The following is a 6,040-nucleotide window of genomic DNA, read 5'->3' on the forward strand; positions in this document are numbered from 1 at the left end:
GCATAACATGCCTTGAACAGAAAACATAGTCAAGAAAAGAGAACATGGGCTGAAGAAATAGCTCAGCAGTTAATAGTATTAAAGACTCTCTCAGAGCATGCAGGGTACATTTCGTTATACATATGGTGGTTCAAACTATCTATAAATCCACTTCCAAGAAATCTGACACTCTCTTTTTGCTTCCCTGATTACCAGGCATGAACTGGGTACAGAGATACAGGTGAAACATCCGTACACATTAAATAATAACTTAAAAAAATTAAAGAGAACTGCAGAATAAAACTTTTTTTCTAGCCAGGCATGGTGGTGTATGCCTTAAATTATAGCACAAAGGATTCAGAGGCTAAAGATCACGATCAGTTTGAGGAAAATTGGTACTACATCAACACACACACATGAAAAGAAGAAGAAAATTGAATAACAGAGAAGAGGAGCCTTGGGGAAATGGTAACATATCTCCTAAAGTCTTATCAGTTGTAAACCACTCATCCCCATATAATCCATCATTTTCAAAAACAAAATTATCCAACAAATGTAGTAATATGGGGCGGCGGCGGGGCTGCGTCCCCCAACACCCCAGCCGCCGGCTTGGCTAGCTTATGCCCCAAAATAATTACACGGAAACTGTATTCTTTTAAACACTGCTCTGGCCCATTCCTATCTAGCTTCTTCTAGGCTAATTCTCACATATTAATTTAGCCCATTTCTAGTCATCTGTGTAGCGCCCCTAGGTGCGCTTACCGGGAAGATTCTAGCCTAAGTCCATCCTGGGTCGGAGCTTCATAGCGTGTGTCTTCCCTGGAGCAGGTAGCATGGTGTCTCTCTGAAGCATCTGCTCCAGAGAGGAGAGCTGTGGAGTCTGACCTCACTTCCTCTTCCTCCCGGCATTCTGTTCTGTTTACTCCACCCACCTAAGGGTGGGCCTATCCAATGGGCCTAGCAGTTTCTTTATTGCTTAGCTAATGAAATCAACAGATTGATATATGACACTCCCACATCACTCAGTCTCAGAATTAAAGTGCTGAGTGCCGCTCCTACCTGGTGGCCCCAGAGCTAGCACAAAATGGTACGTCCTCCATTTTGAAATTTTCCTGACTCAGCTTCAGCTGCAAAGCCTGCAGCTCATTAAGAGGTCCTGCCACGAAACACTTAAATGGTGTTGACGAAAAGCTGAACGCATGCTTTTCGGTTTTCAACCTTAGCAGGAACAAACCTGTGTTGTTTAAAAATGCCGGCTTTCTGGGCCATCCTGCCAGGGCAAACTCTGACTGTTTGAGGCAGGAGGGCCGGCTACTGAGAGAGGACTTGAGTGTTGTCTGTTGTAGCTCGCTGGCTGGCAGGGACCTTGAAACGCCAGTTGTGGCTATAAACATGGCTACAGCCAGTACCTCAGCCATGAGGCTGGAAAGCTAAGGATCCAGCCGTTAAAGCCACGGCTTTAGTCCTACTGATATTGCTTGGTAAATTAAAGGCTCTTGTGGTCAGAAAAAGAGAGATATACAGTAAAGAGAGATTCAAAGACAGAGAAAATTTCTGAATGGTTTACTGTGTGTTAAAAATATATGCAGACTAAAAGTTAAAATTCTTAAAGTAAACCTCTGTGACTTCAAGGCGTGGTAGCACACGCCTTTAATCCCAGTGCCTAGAAGGCAAAGATGAACAGATCTCTGTGAGTTCAAGGAGTAGTAGCAAACACCTTTAATCCCAATGCCTGGGAGGCAGAGACAGGCGGATCTCCGAGAGTTCAAAGACAGCCTGGTCTACAGATATACGCTCAAAAAGCAAAAAGTTAACCTAGAAATGTCGCAGCTTAGATTCTTAAGCGTCTAGTGATTTAAAGGCGTAAATCAAAAGTGCTCCTGGATAGTAAAAAATTGCAGATTCACAATAGGACAGATTCAGACCACTAAATGAATCACACTGTTGGATGAATGTACGTAGGCTTGGGAGAGAGAAGAAAAAGAATATAGAGAATAAAGTTAATGGTTTAAAAAGAAAAAAGTAAAAGTAAAGTCTTTAAAGAGACAGAGTACAGATAGTTATAGATATAAATAAAAATAAGCCGCGTAAAAATGAAAAATTCACAGAGAGTCTGGATTATGTACATTGTGTTTTCTTTAAAATTTTTGACTGTGAAGGAGCTAAGTACAGAGAGACATTTCATTACATGGGCTGCCAAGCTAAACCAGAATGGATATAAGGGTATTACGATTTCAGAATTTGGGTCTAAGGATATGATGCTTTGGAAAGGAGTTTCTTCTTTTGTTTTCACAGAGGATGAGACCCTGTTCATTTCTTCTATTCCGATTTGGTATGATGGACCACGTCCTCCTGAAGGTTTGCTGTGAACATCTTCAGAAAATTGCTTTGCCCAACTGCCAACTGAGATGAAACTAGCACACAGGTTATACCATGAAAGACCTAATTAACGACGCCCCCATTCAGCAGGAAGCAGTTTGGAGAGAAAAAACTGTGCCCATGTTCCCAAATATGGTTTATAAAACGTTCTTTTACATTTAAAGGGGGATATGATATAGGTATGAATAATTTGCATTGGTATGATTTTAAGGTCAATTTTGTTATATGTATAAATGTTTCTGATGTAATTTTTACTTAATAACTGTTTTGTTATATGTAATTTTGCTATGTTAAGGTTAAAGCCTTCCTTTTTTTGTTTAAACAGAAAAAGGGGAAGTGATGTGGGAGTGTCATATATCAATCTGTTGATTTCATTAGCTAAGCAATAAAGAAACTGCTAGGCCCATTGGATAGGCCCACCCTTAGGTGGGTGGAGTAAACAGAACAGAATGCCGGGAGGAAGAGGAAGTGAGGTCAGACTCCACAGCTCTCCTCTCTGGAGCAGATGCTTCAGAGAGACGCCATGCTACCTGCTCCAGGGAAGACACACGCTATGAAGCTCCGACCCAGGATGGACTTAGGCTAGAATCTTCCCGGTAAGCGCACCTAGGGGCGCTACACAGATGACTAGAAATGGGCTAAATTAATATGTGAGAATTAGCCTAGAAGAGGCTAGATAGGAATGGGCCAGAGCAGTGTTTAAAAGAATACAGTTTCCGTGTAATTATTTTGGGGCATAAGCTAGCCAAGCCGGCGGCTGGGGTGTTGGGGGACGCAGCCCCGCCGCCGCCCCATATTACTACAAACAAATTAGCACATGTTATTAATTCCAGGACCTGGGAGACAGAGTTAGGCTAATCATGATGAGCTCCAGGCCAGACTGGTCTAAACAGTCTGTTCTATAGTAAGACCCATCGTGAAAAACAAATGCTGGAAAGGAAATATATTTATTGTGTGTTAAACAGTGTTCTGTTGTGGTGCAGAGGCACAATAACCACAGAAACTTACACATGAAAGCATTTAACTGGGGCTTTCTTACAGTTTGTTTAGTCCATTATCATTGTCTTAGTGTTCCTATTGCTGTGACGAAAACACCACGACCAAAAAACAAGTTGGGAAGGAAAGGGTTTATTTGGCTTACACTTCCAGATCATAGGCCATCATTGGAAGAAATCAGGACAGGAAACCAAGTAGGTCTGGACCCTGGAGGCAGGAGCTGTTACAGAGGCTCTGGAAGAGTGTGGCTCCCTGGCTTTCTTCACATTGCTTGCTCAGACCACCCACAATATACTGGGTCCTCCCCAAATGATCACAAATTGAGAAAATGCCTTACAAGTGGATTTCATGGAGGCATTTTTTTTTTAAAAAAAACTGAAGCTTCTTTCTCTCTGATGAATCTAGCTTGTGTCATGTCCCAGCCCATACAAATATCATGGCAGTGATCCTGGCAGCTTGAAGGCAGACATGGTGCTCATGAGTAACCCAGAGTTCTGCACCTGGATCCACAGATCAGAGACCACAGAGAGACTTTTGACCTGGCTTGGGCTTCTGAAACCTCAAACCCCATCTCCAGTAACATACTTCCTCTGGTAAGATCAAACCTAGTAATCCTTCCAAATAGTGTCTATGAAACTATGGGGACCATTCTTATTAAAAACTACTACATTCCATTCCCTGGCCCACATAGGCTTATGGCCATACCATAATGCAAAAAATGTATTCAGTCCAACTTCAAAAGTCTCTGTCATCCATAATAATCTCAAAAGTGGTTAAAGTTCCAATATTCAAAGGTCTTCTGAGATTAAAGGCAATCTCTTACCTGTACCCCCTGTAAAATAAAAATATAAAAGCAGATCATATACTTCTGACATACAACATCAAGGAGGCCAAAAGAGTGCATCACATCTCCTGGGCCTGGAAATGCAGGTAGTTTTGAGCCATCTAATGTGGGTGCTAGTTATCAAACTTGAATACTAAACAGGAGCAGTACTACCAAGTACTTCAGCTCCTAATATTTCTTTATAATGCAAAAATGAATATGCCACATTACCCTTTCTGTGGTCTATGATTTGAAAGTCATTAAAGTCCCTGATATATGGTTGTTGGAGGATTTAGTGGATTTTAGCCTTCTATGAATGAACTCTCCACATTTCTTCTTATTGTCACTTTTAACACAATTCTCTTGATGTGAGTAAAGACAACAAAAGATTTTGTTAGATGGTGATAAGTTTAGCCAGGTTATATTATGAAAAGTTCTATAATTTGAGATATGTTTTTTGGAGGGGGTCAGTTAAAACAGTTACTCTAAATAGCCATACCTGTCCTGAAACTCACTATGGACCGTGTTGGCCTCAAACTCAGAGAGATCTGTATAATTCTGTCTCCCAAGTGCTGGGATTGCAGGCATGAACCACTACACCAAGCCAAGATATAATTTTTAAATGTTCTACCTTTGAATCAGAGCATGAAACGATAATGTTAAACTGTCATTGATTTGATGAACAATTACTCTTCTCAATATTCTACAATGTATTAATTTCAACTGGTAAATAATTTCATATGTTCTCAATATTTTGGTTGTTTATTTTCCTTGCTTTGTTAATTTTAAACCATTTTGACAATGTGTATACATTTGTTCTATGGTATGTATATAACAATGTGTATAATTTGTTCTATGGTATGTATATAACAATGGGTATACATTTGTTCTACGGTATGTATATAAAAATGTGTATAATTTGTTCTATGGTATGTATATAACAATGTGTATAATTTGTTCTATGGTATGTATATAACAATGTGTATAATTTGTTCTACGGTATGTATATAACAATGTGTATAATTTGTTCTACGGTATGTATATAACAATGTGTATACATTTGTTCTATGGTATGTATATAACAATGTGTATAATTTGTTCTACGGTATGTATATAACAATGTGTATACATTTGTTCTATGGTATGTATGTAACAATGTGTATACATTTGTTCTATGGTATGTATATAACAATGTGTATACATTTGTTCTACGGTATGTATATAACAATGTGCATACATTTGTTCTACGGTATGTATATAACAATGTGTATACATTTGTTCTACGGTATGTATATAAAAATGTGTATAATTTGTTCTATGGTATGTATATAACAATGTGTATAATTTGTTCTACGGTATGTATATAAAAATGTGTATAATTTGTTCTATGGTATGTATATAACAATGTGTATAATTTGTTCTATGGTATGTATATAACAATGTGTATAATTTGTTCTATGGTATGTATATAACAATGTGTATACATTTGTTCTATGGTATGTATATAACAATGTGTATAATTTGTTCTACGGAATGTATATAACAATGTGCATACATTTGTTCTACGGTATGTATATAACAATGTGTATACATTTGTTCTATGGTATGTATATAACACTCAGAGGATGACTTGCAGGTGTCAATTACTACATCCTTTATGAGAGTAATAGAGACCAAACCCAGGTAGTAAAAGTCTATCAACAATGACATTGCTGGCCTTATTTGGGATTAAAAATTATTTATGTATGTGGTGGTATGTGGGTGTGCATATGCCACAGCCCATCTCTAGAAATAAGAGAAAAAATGTAGGAGTAATACACGTCTCCCAGACATTGAACTCAGGTTGTCAGGGTTAGCATCAAC

The sequence above is a fragment of the Microtus pennsylvanicus genome, chromosome 9 (genome assembly GCF_037038515.1).
Source record: "Microtus pennsylvanicus isolate mMicPen1 chromosome 9, mMicPen1.hap1, whole genome shotgun sequence".
NCBI lineage: Eukaryota > Metazoa > Chordata > Mammalia > Rodentia > Cricetidae > Microtus > Microtus pennsylvanicus.